The following is a 21,882-nucleotide window of genomic DNA, read 5'->3' as shown; positions in this document are numbered from 1 at the left end:
ATATATAATTTTACACATTTACACACTCTTATCTCTCGCTTAGACTATTGCAACTTGCTTCTCACAGGTCTCCCACTTAGCCATCTCTCTCCTCTTCAATCTGTTCAAAATTCTGCTGCACGACTAATATTCCGCCAGTGTCGTTATGCTCATATTAGCCCTCTCCTCAGTTCACTTCACTGGCTTCCTATCCGTTTCCGCATACAGTTCAAACTCCTCTTATTGACCTATAAGTGCATTCACTCTGCAGCTCCTCAGTACCTCTCCACTCTCATCTCTCCCTACATTCCTCCCCGGGAACTCCGTTCACTGGGTAAATCTCTCTTATCTGCACCCTTCTCCTCCACTGCTAACTCCAGACTCTGTTCCTTTTATCTTGCTGCACCATATGCCTGGAATAGACTTCCTGAGCCGGGACGTCAAGCTCCATCTCTGGCCGTCTTCAAATCCAAGCTAAAAGCCCACCTTTTTGATGCTGCTTTTAACTCTTAACCCTTATTCACTTGTTCAGAACCCTTATCTTATCATCCTCACTTTAATATTCCCTTATCTCGTGTTTGTTCTGTCTGTCCTAATTAGATTGTAAGCTCTGTCGATCAGGGACTGTCTCTTCATGTTCAAGTGTACAGCGCTGCATACGTCTAGTAGCGCTTTAGAAATGATAAGTAGTAGTAATAAGTAGTAGATATAGTTTGATAAGAGCCATTTCCCATGCATAAATCATGTTAAAACACACAAAATTGTTTATAAAATTTCCTTCTTGCATCTCACATTTATAGTTTCTGCTGCAGATATCTCTAGCTAATTCATTTGAGTGTACAGGAACATGGATCATCTTGCAAAGAACTGTTTAGCATGGTCACACCTATGTAGTACATGCTGGTGCAGGTTGGAAGACCCCGATCCCAATAAAGAACAGAGAAGGCCAGAAACAGGAATGTGGTGTCACCAAAAGTTTTACATTAGTGGGGGGAAGAGGGGTTGGTGGTTGAGGCTAGGATAGGGGAGGGCGGACTTATACGGTCTGTACCAGAGCCGGTGATGGGAGGCGGGAAATACTGCTGGGCAGACTTATACGGTCTGTGCCCTGAAAAAGACAGGTACAAATTCAAGGTAAGGTATACACATATGAGTTTATCTTGGGCAGACTGGATGGACCATGCAGGTCTTTTTCTGCCGTCATCTACTATGTTACTATATGCAACTAAAGCAACCTACCTAAATATTCCATCTCAATTCTGAGCCCAGCTTGTTTGCCAGTTTGTCTGTTGAAAATGAGGCCAGACAAATAGACACAATTTCCCAACAAGGTGGGAGTGCAGATTTGTTACTTTTGTAAACACCTATAAAAGCACAGCTTTTTTTTTTTTTTTTTTTTTTTTTTTTACAGGCAATGAAGAGGAGGAACAGTCCTTATCAAACTTTCTATGGTTGCAACACAATAATTGTAGTCACAGGAAGCATGCAAAACCCAAACTATCTTTCCACTGTTCCTGGCCTGGCCCTCCTACAGCATTACAGCCAATGATATTGTTATCACCCACCTTCCATGGAGCTCACACAAATCTAATTATAGTGAAGGCTCATTGGGAGGTGGGATCTGTCCAGATAGCTACTCCAATTGCAGATTTAATGTCCTCATTTGGGGTTGTGACCTCCAGTTTGGGAAGCTTTGATTTAAGTGAAGTTCTTTCTCAGAATGGTATAACAAACTGAGGAGATTGTTTCTAATGAATTTACACCTACTTGATAGTAGCTAGACTAAGAAAATGTCACGGTTTGAGAGAATAGCATATAACTAACTAGAAACAGAAATAACTACATGTGATAGGTATCATTACTCAGTGTTAACTATTAAGACGATTGTATTTGAAGAATTAGACAAAGCAGTTCTGCTCACAAACTCAGTTTGTTTGGAACACATTTAAACACTTTCACAGTAGTATGAATCCTTTCTGTCTTGCAGGGGCATACAGGTGGGCCTGAACAGGGCCGCCAAGAAGGGGGGACAGGGGAGACAAAAGTCCCCGGGCCTCCGGAGGGGGTCCGGCGCCACCGCAGTCAGGCCCGCCCGCCGTCGCTCCCGAACTAACTAACCTTAAATGCCTCCTTCCTTTCCTTTCACCACCTTCACGGCAAGCAACAGCAGGGCAGGCCACTCCTTCCTTCCATGTCCCACCCTCGCCTGACGTAATGTCCGTGAGGACGGAGCACGGAAGGAAGGAGAGGTCTGCCCTGCTGCTGCTTCCCGCAAAGGTGGTGAAAGGAAAGGAAGGAGGCGTTTAAGGTTAGTTCAGGGCCCGGTAGCGGGTGGAGGTGGGGCCCAGTGACCTCGGGTGGGGGGGGGGGCCCGGCGGCGACGATGACCTCGGGTGGGGTGGGTGGGCTCTCAGCGGCCCTGGGCCTGAATGGGGAGAGGCCCACCCATTTTTGGCAGCAAATCAGGTGCTGCTTTTTTTCTTAGGCGCCTCTCCCTTACCACATCTCGAAGATCCAGCACATTTTTCCCTGCCCTCCTCCCCTCATGTAAGTCCATCATCATTTTATCTCTCCTCCTCCCCATATGTCCAGTATCTCTCCCTTGCCCTATAAAAAACTTGCATGCTTTTTGCCAGCAGCAATGAAGCCAGATTGCTTCTGGCCAGCCCAGGGGCCTTCTTCTCTGCCACAAACCATCTTCTCTGATGCAGCATCCTGTTGCCATATGAGCAGGTTGCAGAAGAAAGCAAGCTGCCATGCTAGTCAGAAGCAGTCTGGCTTCATTGCTACTGCCGAAAAGCGTGCAAGTTTGAACGGCAAGGAAGAGATACCGGAGGGGGGGAGGAGAAAGAGGTGCCGAACCCACAAAGGGGGGGGGGGGAGGGAGAGATACACTTAGCAGCACCCCACCACCACCACAGCACCCCACCACCACCACCAGACCAGGTTTTCCAAATAATGTGTGGGGGGGGGGGGGGGGGGGACACAAAGGACCAAAGTGTCAATTTATCTAGAGATGATATACACAGAATTATGAATCTTTGGGTCATTTTAAATGTGATTGGTGGTTCATGTAAGTTTTAAGTGATGATCGGCTGATTTTTTTTTTTTTAATGGACAAAATGAAAGAATTACAGTTTGCTTGGACTTAGGAGTGCAATTGGTTGTTAAGCTGCTGGGGAGGTTTGCAGATCATCTGCATATTCCTTCCAGCGTCCTCTGGGATGACTCCCTGGTTCATCAAAACCACTTGGGTCTCTGCTCCTGCTACCTCATACTCTATCCAGCAGTTTGCCAGCTGCTGGGAAGGTTTGCAGCCCTTGTGCATATTCCTCCCAGTGTCCTCTGGGAAAAGAGTGAAAAATCGATTCACTTCTATATGTTCTACACCACTCAGGATTTTACAGACCTCAATCATATCTCCCCTCAGTCATCTCTCTTCCAAGCTGAAGAGCCCTAACCTCTTTAGCCTTTTCTCATATGGAAGGAGTTCCATCCCCCTTATCATTATGGTTGCCTTCTTTGAACCTTTTCTAATTCCGTTATATCTATTTTGAGATACAGTGACCAGAATTGAACACAATGCTCAAGGTGAGGCTGTACCATGAAGTGATAAACAGGCATTATATTCTTGGTCTTATTTTGCATCTCTTTCCTATTAATTCCTTGTATCCTGTTCTCTTTTTTGGCCACCACTGCACACTGAGTAGAAGATTTCAGCGTATCGTCTACAGTGACACATAGATCTTTTTCTTGAGTGCTGAATGCTAAGGTGGACCCTAGCATCAGGTAACTGTGATTCAGATTGTTCTATCTAATGTGCATTACTTTGCATCTGTCCACATTAAATTTCATCTGCCATTTGGATGCCCAGTTTTACAGTTTTCTAAGGTCTTCCTGCAATTTTTTACAATCCGCATATGTTTTGACAACTTCGAATAGTTTTGTATCATCTGCAAATTTAATCACCTCACTCATCATTCTGATTTAAAGATCATTTATAAATAATATGTTAAATAGCACTGGTCCCAGTACAGATCCCTGAAGCACTCCAGTATTCAGCCTCCTCTATTAAGAAAAGTGTCAGTTTAACCCTATCCTCTGTTTTCTGTCCAATAACCAATTCCTAATCCACAGAAGGGCATTGCCTCCTATCCCATGACTTTAATTTTCTCAGGAATCTCTCATGAGGAAATTTGTCAAAAGCTTTCTGAAAATCCAGATACACTGTGTCACCTTTATCCACATGTTTATTTATGTCCTCAAAGAAATGAAGCAAATTAGTGAGGCAAAACTTCCCCTGGCTGAACCCATGCTGACTCTGTCCTTTTAAACCATGTTTGTCTTTGTGTTCCGCAATTTTATTCTTTATAATAGTTTCCACTATTTTTCCAAGCACTGAAGTCAGGCTTACCAGTCTGTAATTTCCCGGATCACCCCTAGAACCCTTTAAAAAAAAAAAATCAGCATTACATTGGCCACCTTCCAATCTTCAGGTACAACAGATGATTTTAACAACAGGTTACTGATTACTAACAGATCAGCAATTTCATGTTTGAGTTATTTCATTATCCTGGGGTGTATGCCATCCAGTCCAGGTGATTTATCACTCTTTTAACTTGTCTATTTGGCTCAGTATGACTTCCAGGTTCACCAAGATTTTTCAGTTCCTCAGCATCGTCACCCTTAAAAACCATTTCTGGTACAGTTAGATCTCTTACATCATCCGTAAAGACCAAAGCAAGGAATTCATTCAAACTCTCCACTGTGGCCTTGTCCTCCCTGAGTGCATCTTTTGCTCCTGCATGATCTAACAGTCCCACAAATTCTTTCACAGGTTTTCTGCTTCTGATGTACCTGAAAAAGGTGTTACTATGAGTTTTTGTCTCCACGACAAGCTTTCTTCATATTCTCTTTTAGCCTTCTCTATCAGTGCCTTCCATTTAGCTTGACACTGCTTATATTGGTTCTAATTTTCTTCAATTGGATCCTTTTTGCCATTCTTTGAAGGATGCTCTTTTGGCTTTAAATAGCCTTTTTTCACTTCACCTTTTAACCACATTGGCTGTCGTTTGCTCTTCTTTCCACCTTTGTTAATACGTGGAATATATCTGGTCTGGGCTTCCACAATGGTATTTTTAAACAACGTCCATACCGGACAAAGTCCAAACCTTTGTGGCCGACCCTTTCAGCTTTGTTTTAACCATTTTCCTCATTTTGTCATAGTCTCTCTTTCGAAACTTGAATGCTGCTACAGTAGATTTCTTTAGTGACTTCACTTCAGATATCAGCTCAAATTTAATCACATTATGATCACTGTTTCCCAGTGGATCCAACACAGTTACCTCTCATACCATGCCCTCCCTGCATTCCACTAAGGACTAGATCTAAAATAGCTTCCCTTCTTGTTGGTTCTTATTTCTAGGATAAGCAGCATAAAATGTATTGCACTGTTTGGGGATCTTGCCAGGTACTTGTAACCTGGATTGGCCACTGTTGGAAACAGGATGCTGGGCTTGATGGACATTTGGTCTATCCCAGTATGACAACACTTATATTCTTATGTTCTAAGGAGTTATTTATTACATCTAAAAATTTTACCTCCCTAGCGCTTCCTCATGTAACATTTATCCAGCCAATACTGGGGTAGTTGAAATCACCATTATAATATTGCCCAATTTGCTAGCTTTCCTAATTTCTATAAACATTTGTTCATCTGTCTACTGGTTCTGCCATGGTGGACAGTAGTACAGCCCTACCAGTATACTCTTTCCCTTCACAAATGGGATTTAATTAAGATTTTGCTTACACCTTTTTGACTAGTAGCTCAAGGTGAGTTACATTCAGGTACACTGGGTACGTCTCTGTCCCAGGAGGGCTCACAATCTAATTTTGTACCTCAGGCAATGGAGCGATAAGTGATTTGCTGAAGATGACATGGAGCAGCAGTAGGATTTGAACAGGCCACCTCTGGATGTAAAGACTGGTGCTCTAACCACTAGGCTACTACTCCACATATTCTTTTTGTATGTGAAGGGTGGAAGCTGGAGTTGTGGAGATAGCTGCATCTGTCTGTGGGTTTCTTGTATACAGATGTTTGTATATAGCAATCGCTGAATGAGACCTTGGTGTCTAAAAAATTGACTTTTTCTGGAGAGTAGTCAATTTTGAATCTGATTGTAGGATGGTATGTATTGAAGGAATTGTAAAATTGTTTCATATACAAAAAGATCCATTATTTACAGCCAAGCCACAAGATACCACCACATCTGCTCTGACCCAGGGGACAGGGACAGACACCTTGAAACCCTGACTGCATCCTTCGAACAGAAAGGCTACAACCCCCAAACAATCTCCAAGAATATTGCCTCCTCCCTCAAAACACCCAGGGAAACTCTGCTACAGTACAAAGAAAAAAAAGCCACAGACAGAATCCCCCTTATAGTGATAAAAACCAGAGCTGGAAAAATTAAGAAAAATCATAAAAGATCTGCAGCCTCTACTCCAGGAGGATGAATTACTTAGAGAGATATTCCCATCCCCACCAGTGCTGGCTTTCCAACAGCCACGCAACTTAAAACACAAGCTAATTAGAAGTAAGCTCCCAACAAAGACTCAAAAAGAAGAGAACGGCACACATCCTTGCAATATATCCAGCTGCAAACTATGCCAAAACATTTCACAGGACCTCACAGTCATTCACAAAGGAAAAATATTCAACATAAAGGAATCCTTTACATGCTCATCTTCCAATGTGGTATATATCATTCAGTGTAAAAAAATGTGACGAAGGATGCTATATTGGAAAAACAAGCCAGATGCTAAAGACAAGATTTAATTTACATAGACATCATATGAAAAATACCAGTGCCAGCCAGAATGTCACGCCTGTGGAGTGGCACTTTACAAAACCAGAACACTGTACCAGTGATTTCATAGTAAGAATCCTGAAAGGTAACTTTAAACAATACAGGAACGCAAGACCTTTGAAGTCAGAATGATTAAATATTTTGACACCCACCAGACAGGACTTAAAGATCTGGGTTTTCTAGCCCATTTTAAACCGTAGAAATGTACTGCTTTGTCACCCTCCTGTCTCCATGCATGTCCCCCTGTCTCTCACCTGGAGGAGTAGCCTAGTGGTTAGGGTGGTGGACTTTGGTCCTGGGGAACTGAGGAACTGAGTTTGATTCCCACTTCAGGCACAGGCAGCTCCTTGTGACTCTGGCGCAAGTTACTTAACCCTCCATTGCCCCAGGTACAAATAAGTACCTGTATACAATATGTAAGCCGCATTGAGCCTGCCATGAGTGGGAAAGTGCGGGGTACAAATGTAACAAAAAAATAAATAAATAAATAAATAAAAATATCCACCCCCATCCTGTTAGACTGCCACTGAAATGCTTTGATGTTTCACTTATATATACTGTCATCTACCAACATTTGCTTATTTCCTGACAAAGAAGGGCAACCTTCGAAAGCTAATCAAGAAATGTATTAAGTTATGTCCAATAAAAAAGGTATCATCTTATTTTCTTTTGTTTTATTTCTATTACTTACTAAGAGAAATCACTATAAAATAGAGAACAAAGGCTCCTATACCCAGTTAAAACTTAAGATTAGTTTCAAACTGAAGGCAGGTCTATTCCCTGAAACACACTAATCCCATATAACAAAGCATTTCATCAAACATAGCAGTGTGATCCTTACTTAAGAACTATGAAAAAGATCCATAAATTTATTAATGTTGCACTGTACAGCCTATCAATTTAAATCCAAAGTAGATACACATACATAAAAAGAATAGCAGTAATAACGACAAGACAGATGAGCTTGAATATACTTACTAAAAAAGAAGAATGAAGCAATTTTCTAACACAAACTACTGGGAACAGGCATAAAAACAATTTTTAAAAATTCTCTCTCTCCAAACTCTGAGCACTAATTATAAAAAAAGTTAAAAGGAACAAGACATTCAGAAGCACTCAAGGAAGAAGAACTAGGCAAGTCAATCATCCTTGCAGTCAGATGAAATCTAGAATTGTTTATTACCTATTTTAGTCTGTTGACTAAATTTCACAGCAATAATCAAAATAAATTACCGTATTCCAATTCTCAAGAGACAGAACTGACTGGAAGCTTTCTTCCATTAGTATCACTACTTTGAACAAAAAAAACAAGACTTAAATTTGATCCTCAATAGAATCCGTAGAGACAATGAAAATAAGGGCAATACAGAATATGATTGTTGGGCATCAAAAGCTTATGTATAAGCTGGTACATGCTCCAGTCTGCAAGATAAGAAATTAAATGCCAATGATACTTTGATGATAGGTTAGAAGGATCCCAAATAACCTGGAAAAGTGAACAAGTTTTACACACGGTTGATTTTTCTTCCCTTCTGCTCCCCTGGACAGGTGAAGATTTTGATTATTAATTCAATGTGCAATTTATTTCAGACATGACCTCTATTGTCTATCTTATAATAAAAATGCATTTTCACTAAGTACAGAAATAAAATAACAAATATTAGCTTCTTGCCAGTCTTAGATAAACAGCTCATATTAAAATATTAGGTGGGCAGGAGAAAGATCCACTTGGTAGTAAAATAAAGAAAATGCTAAGGATCATTAAGTTATCAAGTGTGTGTGTCAGGCAGGAGGAGGTTGTCTGAGTTACTGGCTACACTGCATCTAATCAGTCTCTAAGACAGCCAGCATTTTAGACTGAATAAAGTTATGGGTAATTTGATGTGAATCCTATTGAGTAAAGAACCTCAGGCAGTGGGAGTAACTGATCTTTTTTTTCTCCCTCAGTGCTGAGGTTTGACTAACCTACAGTTCAGCAAGAGAATATATTACATTCAAGCCCTGTATTTCCACTACCAAGATCTATAACTGTTCTTATTTCCACAACAGAGCTAGGAAAACTAACCTAACCATAAAAACAATAAAAGTTAAACCAAGCAGGTAGATAATATGCAGCTCACAGGAAGATGAATACTGAATGGGAGCGATTAGGCAGAAGCTTGAAAGCTGTCCTATACGAAGCTGCATAAACTTACTATCAAATGTTATATTGACTTTTTTCTTAAAAGCAGCAATACTACATGAATTCTTCAATATATCTCAAAATTGCCAGTTAAAAATGGATATTTTTTGTTCAGTAACCTAAAGTAGTAATGAACTTTAGAGCTAAATAGGAATGTTAAACTGCAAAACATACTTGGAATGAAACAGCACCCCCTCCCCCCCCCCCCCCCCCCCCCGCCCCCCTTAGTCCTCAAACATGGGTGATATCATCCGATAGAGGCCAGATTGCAAAGAAAAAAGTTATTAAAGCTCTTTAAGTTGCCAGAGCTTTCTGGTGCATTCAACTGTGCATTTGGGGGGTGCCACCTCAGTTCCATAGAAAGCTTTAAATTGTCTATTGCTCATGTTTGATTTATTCTTATTGTACACTGCCTTGAGTGAATTCCTTCGAAAAGACAGTAAGTAAATCCTAATAAATAAAATAAATAGAAAACTCCTCCTAGAGGAGACAGGTGACTTTTATGAGAATTAATATCCTGTTGTCTTCCTTCCTCTAAGGACAAGCAGGTAAGGATGTACATTCGTTAGTATGCCTTAAAAAATGTATTGGAGGCAAAATCGATTTAATGTGTGTTAACATTAAATAATCCACACAAAGTCAATCTGCATATGTTACGTCTGAAAATCAGGGAAACACACCAAACAAGGAGACTTTGTGCATGGGAAGGCAACATGGAGATAATAAAAATGGGCCCTGGGGTGAAGGTGGAATTGGACTCTAAATCTCAAAGAGACCCTTACAGGACAGACTGGCATCTCCTTTCACACATTTGGGATTTCTCCCTTTAAAAAAAAAAAAAAAAAAAAAAGTAATGCAGTTAATATGTGAACAGAAATCTTATATTGAAGCCTTGCTAATCTGTTCCACGAATGCTGACCACAGATGAGTTACAGATGGGCTCTTATACATTATGAGTCTTGACATGACTTTCCAGGGTCAATCCTGCCTGGACATATGTGAAAGAGATACAGTCTATCCAAACTTAGTTACAGTCGTCTCAGGTCTCTCTGGTTAAAAAGAGACAACGAACTGGGTGGACTAAGGGTTTTAGTTTACTTCAGGTAGAATGCTAACTACTACTACTACTATTTAGCATTTCTATAGCGCTACAAGGCTAAGGCTGTGCAATGCATGTTCACCCTTGTGGACGTGTTCTGGGGAAAACGTTTGAACTGACTGATTAAGGTAGAAATTTGATATTTCCTTAGGTAGGAAAAAGGAGGTGGCTTGGCCATATTATACAAAACCTTTTTCCATTCGACTCTGATCGACTCCAACACAATGTCAGGCCTACAGTACATGCTCTGCAAATTCCAAATCGACGCCGGCAAACCTTACAACATGATCAAAGTCCTACTAATCCACAGACCCCTCGGTGCTTGATGTCCAAAATAATCTACTGGAACTCCTTGGTTCATGCTTCTCTCAATTCCCTAGACTAATAATTGCAGGAGACAAACTTACCACTATAACTAGGGAACAATCCTAGAAACAGAGAAGTCAAGGAAGTATCATCCTTTGCCCTCACACTCCGCCAACCACCACACACGAAAAAGACCACACCCTCGATTTGGTCACCTCCTACCCCTCATCTCTCCTTTCCAATGTCAAATGGTCAGACTACTTTTTAGGCCAGTTCACCTTACATATTCATATGACCCCCAATGCCACCAAAAAAGTCAAACTGGCCATAAAAACATGAGGAAAGTGAAGCTTCTAAATTCTGGAATCTTGTTTCAGAAAGAATTCACATTTTACCTAACGATTTATCAGTAATGAAGACAGAATGGGACACAATTGCTAAAGAATCTCGGAAAGAGCTAAAAAGGTCCTGCAGATTACTAGAGAGATACTGGAGAAAAAAAGCAGGATTCACAGCTATCACGGAGACATGGTTCAATGATTCCCATGAATGAGGTGCAAACATAAGCCACAATATATTTAGGAAGGATAGAGTTGGTTGTAAAGATAACGGAGTAGCTCTGTATATGAGAAACGATATCGCAGCAACTGAAATGCTAGGGGCCTGGGCAAAGGAAGAAGCAATATGGATCACCTTGAAAAAAAATGATAGAACCTCTGTCTACAAGGGAGTTGTCTACAGACCTCTGACACAATCGGAGGAACTAGATAAAGATCTGGTTACAGATATACAGAAGTTGGAAAAAGAGAGGTGCTATTGCTGGGAGATTTCAACCTGCCAGATGTGGATTGGAAAGTTCCATCTGCGGAATTGGAAAGAAGTAGAGAGATCATGGATGCCTTACGAAGTGCTCTGCTCAGACAAATGGTGACAGAGCCCATGAGGGAAGGAGCGACTCTGGATCTTGTGCTCACAAATGGGGAAAGTGTATCTAATTTCTGAGTGGGGTCCACCTGGGCAGCAGTGATCATCAAACAGTTTGTTTTTGATATAACAGCTACAGTGGAGGGCAACCACTCAAAACTAAGTCCTGGATTTCAAACATGCTGACTTTAGCAAAATGAAGGAATACTTGAAGAAAGAGCTGATGGGCTGGGAGGACATACAAGAAGTGGTAAGGCAGTGGTACAGGCTGAAAGGAGCTATAAATGTGGCTACTAATATTTATTTAAGGAGAGTACATAAAAGAGGAAAAGAAAACTGCAGAGAAAATAAAGGCTAAAGAGTTGGTGTTTATGAAATACAGAAAAACTCAAGAAGAGAAACACAGAGAGGAAAGCCTGATGAAACTGAAAGAAGCCAAGAGGGAGATACATCTGGCAAAAGCACAAATGGAAGAACAAATGGCTAGAAAAGTAAGATAGGGCGACAAGAATTTTTTCAGGTATATTAGTGAAAAGAGGAAGACTAAAAATGGAATTGTGAGACTGAAAGATGCAGTGAAGTGCTATGTGGACAATGATGAGGTAAAAGCAAACCTGCTAAACAAATACTTCTGTGTTCACGGAAGAAAATCCTGGAGAAGAACCACAATTGACTGGCAAAGGCACATATTAGAATGGAGTGGATATGACACCATTCACGAAAGAAAGTGTTTATGAACAACTTGAAAAACTGAAGGTGGACAAAGCCATGGGAACGAATGGGATCCATCCCAGGATATTGAGGGAGCTCAGAGAGGTTCTGGCAGGTCCTCTAAGATTTAATAAGAGTAGGGGGAGGTTCTTTGGCATTGGAAAAAAGTGGATGTGGTCCCTCTTCTCAAAAAATGGTGACAAAGAAGAAGCTAGAAACTAAAGGCTGGTAAGCTTCACTTCGGTTATTGGAAAAGTAATGGAAGTGATGCTGACAGAAAGGATAGTGAATTTCCTGGAAGCCATGGATCTGAGACACCATGGTTTTACCAATGGTAAATTGTGCAAATGCATATGATTGAATACTTTGACTGGGTGACCAGAGAATTGGATCGAGGACGTTTGCTAGATATAATCTACTTAGATTTCAGCAAAGCCTTTGACACTGTTCCTCTTGAATAAACCTGACAGACTGACGTTAGGACCCAATGGATTAGAAACTGGTTGATGTACAGATGCTAGATGGTGGTGGTTAATGGAATTCACTCAGAGGAAGGAAAGGTGAGTAGTGGAGTGCCTCAAGAATTGGTCCTAGGGCTGATTCTGTTCAAATATATTTGTGAGTGACATTGCTGAAGGTTTAGAAGGTAAGGTCTGCCTTTTTGTGGATGATACCAAGATTTGTAATAGAGTGGACACTCTGGAGGGAGTGGAAAACATGAAAAAGGATCTGCAGAAGTCAGAATAGTCTAACATTTGGCAATTAAAATTCAATGCAAAGAAGTGCAAAGTGATACATTTAGGGAGTAAAAAAAGGGAGACATATGTGCTAGGCGATGAGAGACCGATATGTATAGACAGGGAGAGAGTTCTTGGGTTAATAGTATCTGAGGATTTGAAGGCGACAAAACAGTGTGACAAGGCAGTGGCTGTAGCCAGAAGGATGCTAGGCTGTATAGAGAGAGATGTAATCAGCAGAAGAAAGGAGGTGCAGATGTCCCAGTATAAGTCATTGATGAGGCCCCACCTGGAGTATTGTGTTCTGTTTTGGAGGCCATATCTTGCTAAAGATGTAAGAAGACTTGAAGTGGTCCAGAGGAAGGTGACAAGAATGATATGGGGCTTGCACCAAAGGACATATGAGAAAAGAATGGAAGACCTGGTTACTACTGTATATAAGAAAGATATGGATCGGAATATGTTTCTACATTTTTCAAGTGATCATCCATCTCTGTTGAAACGAAGCATCCCTTTCTCTCAGTTTCTAAGATTTTGGAGGATCTGTACAGAAATTACAAACTTTAAGAACCAATCTGCAAATTTTAAAACCCATATGATATGTAGAGGTTATTCCAAGCAAGTTATACGTGAGGCATACATACGTGCGAGATGCACTAATCAAGATTTACTTTTTGTTAAGAGAAATAGACAAGACTCCGATCATTGCATGACGAATATTGAAATATACACCTGGTATTGAAAAGATCTCAAGAATTCTTAAGCACTGGAGTATTCTTACCAATAACTTTTTCTGACATGGACTGAGAATTGCCTTTACCAGAAATTCTAACTTAAAATAATTAGTTAGTCCACCTGACATCTTGAGAATGAAGCAAAAATCAATCTCTAAGAGGCAACATTTGAAATATGTTCCCATTGCCAGCTCTGCTTAAATACCCTTGAATTGAATGACAGCGTCACACACCCTGTTATGGGCAAAAGCTTTTCTTTGGTACAACGCAACAATGATTTTGCTACTGAGAGAAAAACATGTGATTTATACTAAATTGAACCTGCCGATTCCAAATATGAACTCCGAATTTGCTTGACACGTCTAGATTTTAAGTTATACATGCAAAGCCTATTCACTTATAATATTAATGCATTATATATTGGAAATATTCCAACGGACATGCCCGGACATGCTCAGACAGGTCTATTTGCTGATGTCAGCAGTAAGTATATAAGGCAAGATGGGTAGATGCAAATTGTAAAGGCGTCAGATACAAATCAATCTTCTCCTCGTCTTTCCATTACTCCAGTGCTAAGAATTGGAATGTTTTGCCGAAATACTTAAAAATGCAAATGGATCACCAACTGTTCAAGAAGCTGCTGAAAACTTACCTATTTGGATTAACCTACTCTCCCCTTAGCCTTACCAAATAATGATTCCACTTGCTTATTCCCTGGTTCTGATATACCTTTCCATGCTTACTGTCTCTTAACATAACTCTTACTGTATTGTATTGTTATTTTAATTATTCCTATGTAAGCCACATTGTGCCTGCATGTGTGGGAAAATGTGGGGTAGAAATGTATTATAAATAAATAAATACACTGATCAGAACAAGAATCTGACAAAGCGAGTGCGCCTTGCTTACAAGTATTATTACTTTGACTGTCAAATTGGAGATCAAGATAAAAGCTGGGCACCTCATGTTTGTTACACTGCCTGTTACTCTGGGCTAACGCAGTGGTTGAATGGTAAAAGGAAAGCAATGGCTTTTGCAGTGCCGATGGTTTGGCGTGAGCAGAAAAATCACCAGACTTATTTTTGCATTGACTAAAATCGCCAGATATTCAAAGAGAAACAAGTCACAAATTGTGTATCCTGACTGTGAGTCTGCTCTTAAACCAGTACCACACGATGTAGAGAATCCAGTGCCTGCCCCCTCCTGCAGCAGAAATGGCAATTGAAACTGACGCTTCTGATCCTGATGAAGATGTTGATTGGCATGACGCATTTCCTGATCCAGAACAACTGGAGGGTCAGCCGCACTTGCTGAGCCAATCAGATTTAGATGATCTGGTATGAGATCTGTCATTATTTAAAGAAAAGTCAGAACTGCTAGCTTCTAGACTTTGGGAATGGGATTTGCTACAACGAAGCACCAAAACTTCACACTTTCATCATCGACACACCACGTTAGCTGCATACTATGCAATGGGAAGCGATGTCTGTTTCTGTACTGATGTAAATGGTCTTATGATGGAATTAGATGGTAAATCCAAGAAGACAGGAGGAGCCTCCATGGAGAGTCAAAGGAAAACAGCAAAAGTAGAGGCTGACAAATGCGCAAACCAATAGGGAGATAATGAGATATACTCAGCATGGACGAATGATCTGATCAAGTTTAAATCTGTTTGTGTGGAGGACGTCAGACGTACGCACACAGATTGCAACTTGATCAGATCATTCGTCCACGCCGCACAGGCGAGAAGAGGACTTTGGCTGGCGGGGGTTGGGGTCCCCCGCCAGCACAGGTACGTGACGGTGGCAGGGGAGGGTCGTGGCAGGGGGGTCCAGGGGTCAGGAACTCGGAGGGGGGTCTGGAAATCGGAAGGAGGGAGGAATTCTTCCGACATCGCGTTACCATGGGCGGAGCGATTACAAAGCCTACGAACACTTCAGGACTTCACGGCTTCACTTCCAAGCTGCCACGGAGTCAGCTTCAGGAGGTGCGAATTATTATATTAGATTGTTTTCGAAATGAAAGAACAGATTTATAAATAAAGCAGTAACCCCTCATCCAAACAAAGCAATGGGTGTGGGGGGGGGGGGGGGGAGGGTGGGGGGGGGGGGGGGGGGGAAGAGAAAGAGAAAGCATGACCAGTAATGCTCATTTTGATTTACAATTTGGCATGTGATCTGTTGGTGCTTCTTTGCTTTGTTGTTTCTAGTGCTCTTAAAACACAAATATCAAAGCTTGGAACAGTGTGGAGGAAACATCAATACAGACACTCCCAAACACATTTAAAGATTAGAAAACCCTTACGGTTTCCTGTAGCAGAAGAAAAAATTCACCTATATCTGGTTTCACACCATTCTATGTATTTTGTTGTTTATGCTAAAGTACAAATTAATTTTGAAAACACCATTGTTAGATTTAAAATACAACTGGGACAATTTACAAAATGTCCATATTGGGACAAAACTTACTAGTACTTCCATGCTAGAAATCTTCATAGCCAAAAACTGAAGGACATTTGATTCTGCTTTTTGAGCAATTATTTCACATCAAAAAGTGGGTGGAGATTTAAAAATGCAAGTTGTGTGTGTTATTTTCTTCCCCTAACCAAAAATAAACCCCTAGGAATGCCTCTTCATTTTACAATAAATGCAGAATAAAGTATGTATTTCTAGCAGCATTTTCAGACAGCCAATTCATGCATGTATAAAGCTTTGTAAATTATCCTTAATGAGACCTATTCTTAAGTTTCAGAATATTTTGTAAAGTAACAGTAAGACAACAATCAAAATAAGATATAGATTCATATTAATGTAATGCCCCCCTTGTGGATGTCCCAGAGTTCTGGGCCTGACCCAGCTGGAGTCCCCCTAGATCAGGATCCTTTGGTCCCTTAAGCTTCAGCTTCTGGTGCCGCCAACTGGGGAAGAAAAGGGTTAGTGGGCGAGTTTACACTCTTTTTAGCCAGGAAAACCACGAAAATAACCGCTGTGAACAAAGCTGTAAATTACAAGCTGAACTGTTTATTGAACTATATACGAGCATATCTACACAGCTATTTATCAGCATTAAATGGTAAGTAATGATTAGGGCTTATAAATATATTCCAGTGGATAGGCCTTAAGCTACAACACATATTAACAGGCTTCATATCAAATAAAAGCTGAAAGAGTTCAATGAGCAATTCTCCAAATAGTCTATAATCAATAGTCTCTTAACCAGTTAGTCATTTTGCCAAGCAGGTCCTGATACCTTCCTATCTCTGTATTGAGTCTTTGTGGGCATGGCAGTGTGACCTAAGTCCCACCCTATTCTCCTCCCACAAGTCTCAACTCTTGTCCTTCCCCACCAGGTCCTCAAATCTCACCCTCCTGCTGAAGCTCACTAGGGTAGTGGCTGCTAGACTTCCACTTCTAGCCTAACCAGGCTGGCCAAGCCACTTCCTGCTGCTGAGCTCTGAAAATCAACTGCACTCCCGTAAGCCTCCACCTCACCCCTGGTGCTGACCACACTCTAGGAGCCTCTGCTCCACCTCTGGTGCCGATCATACCCTGGGACTCTCTGCTCCACTGCTGAACTTGGGTACAACTGGGTCCCAGAGACCACTGCCTCCCCCCCTGGGCTGCTATCAAGGGCTGACTGCCTTGAGCGTGCTCCCAAGGGTTGCTGGTCTTCTTGGCCTCAGCCACTGATTGTGCCCTCAACAGCCCTTTTTCTGCCCGCTCTCTCCCATAGGCCTGCTTCAAGCTTGCTCCCAAGGACTGCTGGTCATCTACCTCCAGTTCTGTACTGGATCTATATTGGGACTGGTGATATTTAATATATCCATAAATGATCTGCAAAACGGACGAGTGAGGTGATTAAATTTGCAGATGACACAAAACTATTCAAAGTTGTCAAAACAGATGTGGATTGTGAAAACAATGGGACAAGGCAATGGCCATGGCCAGAAGGATGCTAGGCTGCGTGGAGAGGGGCATAACCAGAAGAAGAAAGGAGGTGTTGATGCTCCTCTACAAGTCGTTGGTGAGGCCCCACTTGAAATATTGTGTTCAGTTTTGGAGGCCTTATCGTGCTAAAGATGTAAAAACACTGGAAGCGGTACAAAGAAAAGCTACGAAAATGTATGGGATTTGCATTGCAAACTATACGAGGAGAGACTTGCTGACCTGAACACGTATACCTTGGAGGAAAGGAGAAACGGGGTGACATGATACAGACGTTCAAATATTTGAAAGGTATTAATCCGCAAACGAACCTTTTCCGAAGATGGGAAGGCGGTAGAACTAGAGGACATGAATTGAGGTTGAAGGTGGGCAGACTGAGGACTAATGTCAGGAAGTATTTTTTCACGGAGAGGGTGGTGGATATGTGGAATGCCCTCCTGCGGGAGGTGGTGGAGATGAAAACAGTAATGGAATTCAAACATGCATGGGATAAACACAAAGGAATCCTGTTTAGAAGGAATGGCTCCGTGGAATTTTAGCGGAGATTAGGTGGCAACGTCGGTAATCGTAAACAAAACGGGAGCTGGGCAGACTTCGACGGTCTATGCCCTGATCATGACTGAATAGATAAGGGATGGGCTGGAGTGTAAATTTAAGGGGCTTCGACGTTAGCTTTAGAACTTAGTACAAGAACAGTACTGGGCAGACTTCTACGGTCTGTGCCCTGAGAAAGGCGAGGACAAAATCAAACTCAGGTATACATATAAATTATCACATAACAAGTAAAATGAGTTTCTTGTTGGGCAGACTGGATGGACCGTACAGGTCGTTATCTGCCGTCATTTACTATGTTACTATGATTTTTCACTTTTTCAGAAAGTACAAAGACCAGGGGCACTCAATAAAATTAAATGGAAATACTTTTAAAACAAATAGGAGGGAATATTTTTTCACTCAAAGAATATTTAAGATCTGGAACTTGCTGCCAGAGGATGTGGTAACAGCAGTTAGCATATCTGTGTTTAAAAAAGGTTTGGACAAGTTCCTGGAGAAAAGTCCATAGTCTGTTATTGAGATGGACATGGACATGGGGGAAGCCACTGTTTATCCAAGGATTGGTAGTGGAATGTTGATATTAATTGGGTTTCTGCCAGGTACTTGTGACCTGGATTGGCCACAGCTAGAATCAGGATACTGGGCTAGATGGAACATTGGTCGGACCTAGTATGACTATTCTTATGTTTTTAAAGGTGCCTATGACCAAAGTTCCACCGTTTCCACAATAGAGGGTAACCTCTTCTCTACCAGTCTTTAGGAGGCACCCACAGGGTACCTTTTCCTGCTTGGTTCAGACTCCTAGCTCTTAAGAGACTCAGATCGCAGGTCCAGGGTTTCCCCACAGAGGGCAAACCTCCCACTTAGCCAAAAGGCCAAGCACAATCTCCCTGAATATCAGAGAGCTCAACCCCAGTTAAGTTGAGGGGCCATAGCCAGACTGCTGCCCCCCTCCCCCGGACTCCTGGTAAATAGTTTCTCTGACTAATCTACTTACACTAATCTTCACCTGTGTGTGTATATCCTTCATATCACATAACTTTATTCCATTTAATGGATGATATTGCCCTAAATGTGTAAGTGTACTCCTTTTAGTTTGCCTGTCTTTTTCTCAATGAATTATTAGCCTAACCTGCTGCCATCTCCCTTTCCTTAGATCAGTGATGTAACATTTATCAAAGCGATACATTTCTCTCACAGTTCTGCTGCCAAAGCAAAAATGAGAGACAGAAATCTCACTTATTATACCCAGCACAACTCAGGTCCACCTGCCGCTTGTGTTCTACACTAGCACCCTCCTCCTACTGACTGGGTCACAACTGCCTCTGGGCGAGTCTCCCACTATCAAATTATCCCTAGTAATTTCTAAGTTACTGGAGCCACACTCCCAGTGGTCCCACAGTTCCCAGAAAGCACTCACAGACCCAACACACAAACCACCAGGGTTCTTTATCTGTCCAGACAGGCAGAACGAACAAACAAATCTGTTTATTCTCAGAACTTGGAACACTGGACAAAAAAAATAATGTGTAATTAGCAAACAGTAACAAGTAACTGAAAAATGGATCAATTAGAAAAACTAACTAAATATTTGCATACTTCCTAGAACGTACTTGGACAAATCAGGGCACATATCTGTTCCCAGAGCTTCAGCAAAGATCTCTCTCTCTCTCTCTGTATATATATATATATATATATATATATATATATATATATAGTCTTCTCCCGATATATCTGTCTTCTCCCCAGCTGAAAGTGAAGTAACAGCCAGCATCTGCTGGGTAATTTCAAACTCCAGGCAAATCAGAGCCCAGAACAGTTAAGTTTCAAATAAAAACTGGTTACATCACTATAGGCACTTTCTGTTATCTATCTGTGTGCCAATTAAAAGAAAGAAATCAGTCCTCTGTAACAGTTTTAAGCATAAACATGCACCATCTGCTGGCCAAACTGGAGAAATACACTTCAGACATAAGACAGAAAAATATTTAATACATTTTACTGGCTTAAAACACACTGTTTCTACACAACGGGTATCTGGCTGACACCAAGAACTACTGCTGCCTGCTCAAAAACAGTGCTGGACTACTATTTCAGTTATGAAACAGGAGAAAAGAAACAACTGCTCAAGACTATAAAGAGGAAACAAACACATTCCCCTCTTTTCATCAAGATACAGATTTATCAAGAACAAAAATGTTTTTAGATTTCCCCTCAGTGAGCAGAGCAGGAAATCTCTAGCCTTCAGCCATCTTGGATCCCAAGCATTTGCATAACTTCTGAGTCACCAATTGGATGTCCTCCCAAATTCCTCCACCCTAATCCCCCAACCCCCCATTCTGATCCCCCTCCCTCTCACCCCCCCAAGAACAGTGTAAACCTCTCCCATTGTGATCCAAAAGCATTAGAACTCCCCCATCCTACCCCTCCCCTTGTGTCTACCTTTATTATCTCTGGTGGACTAGGGCAGGAATAATGCCCACTTGCTCCTGCCCATCATGGTTCCAAGCACAAAATGGCTTCTGCCTCGTGTACACTAATAGTACCACAAGACTGCTGCTAGAGGTTGCAGTAGCCATTTTGTAGTTGGAGACACAATGGCAGGAGCGAGAGGCATCTCTCTTGCCCTCTGGACCCTAGTCCACCAGGTATTACTACAGTTAGGCTTGGGGGGGGGGGGAGGGAGGGTTTTAGGAGGGATGGGACAGGAACAGGGCGGTTCCAATATTCTTTGGGGGGATGGGAACCTGACCAGACACTTTATATGGGTCCCAACCAATAGTCAGCCATGGCCTGCATAAGTCTTACGTAGACACCCAGCTAAATATCAGCCAGGACATGTACAAATTCCAAAGCAAACTCTTGGCTGATCAGTCCTGAATATTCAATGTCACTGCCCAGACATGGCCTAGTATTGAATATTGGGTCCTAATTCTGCCCACGGCAGTGCCTGAATATTTTCTGGCTAGTCTTTATAATATAGGCCAATGAAAAAAAAAATTGAAAACAGAAATTAGGTATCTAACAAAGAACAGGAGTATAAATAAACTCTCCAAGCATATATGAAACGTAACAAAAATGAAGTGTATCTACTGCTGTGAGAATTCATAAAAAAGAAGAAGTATAAAAACATATTTACAAATAAAAAGGTTTGTATCCAGTGCAGCAATAAAAATCTCTTAATTATTAAAAATTAAACCAGCAGGAGATACAGATTGCACAACTACAAACAAACATTGACGCTCATACAAAGTTCAAGTCAAACAGTGCAGAACAAGTCAGATAAGTACATACATTAACCAAACAAAAGCATCCATCCACTCCAACTAAAGTCATCAGCTACAACTTTCCAATGGTGGCTAGCATTAGTGTTAGTCCTATAGCACGGGACAATCACAGAGGATATTTACTAGTTCAGACACTAAACCCTTTAGCCTGGCTTCCTGCATCACCTCACATTGCCCTTGAAAGCCACTAAATTAATCCACAGTCCAAGGTCAATACATCACACAACCAGAATATATATAGTGCAAAGGCTCGTCTCCCTTAAAGGAATTTTACACCATTCAAGCTTGGGATGGCACTGACATGCTGTTACAGAATACAGAAGAGAGTCCTCTACTGCATCAATAATAAGGCAAACTATGTGTCTAATAAATAACTGTTGGTGTATAAATGTGAGGTATCAAAACATGGTTGGATCAATTACCAAAATTGCTCAAATAAGCAAACTCTCAGGTACCACTCCAAATATAATCATATACTCTAACAATGATCCTTTTTCATTTTCAACATTGGTAGTATCAATATTAAAATTGGTTGTAGGAGGACACTGGAAACAA

At 41.3% G+C, this 21,882-nt stretch overlaps 1 protein-coding gene and 1 long non-coding RNA gene across 2 annotated transcripts in view; both read right to left on the bottom strand.

The window, feature by feature from the left end:
* LOC115461654 (F-box/WD repeat-containing protein 7-like) overlaps positions 1–21,882 on the bottom strand; it is a 452,709-nt gene that overhangs the window by 38,334 nt on the left and 392,493 nt on the right. The window lies entirely within an intron of this gene.
* On the bottom strand, positions 2,152–6,915 carry LOC115461655. Its single transcript, XR_003940736.1, has 3 exons — positions 6,791–6,915; positions 4,015–4,020; positions 2,152–2,165 (listed from the first exon to the last, which is right to left on the bottom strand). It is a non-coding gene; the product is annotated as an uncharacterized LOC115461655 (long non-coding RNA).

This window comes from Microcaecilia unicolor, chromosome 2 (assembly GCF_901765095.1).
Source record: "Microcaecilia unicolor chromosome 2, aMicUni1.1, whole genome shotgun sequence".
Lineage (NCBI taxonomy): Eukaryota > Metazoa > Chordata > Amphibia > Gymnophiona > Siphonopidae > Microcaecilia > Microcaecilia unicolor.
Note: the sequence above shows the minus strand (reverse complement) of the source record. Positions and strands in the feature narration are given on the sequence as shown.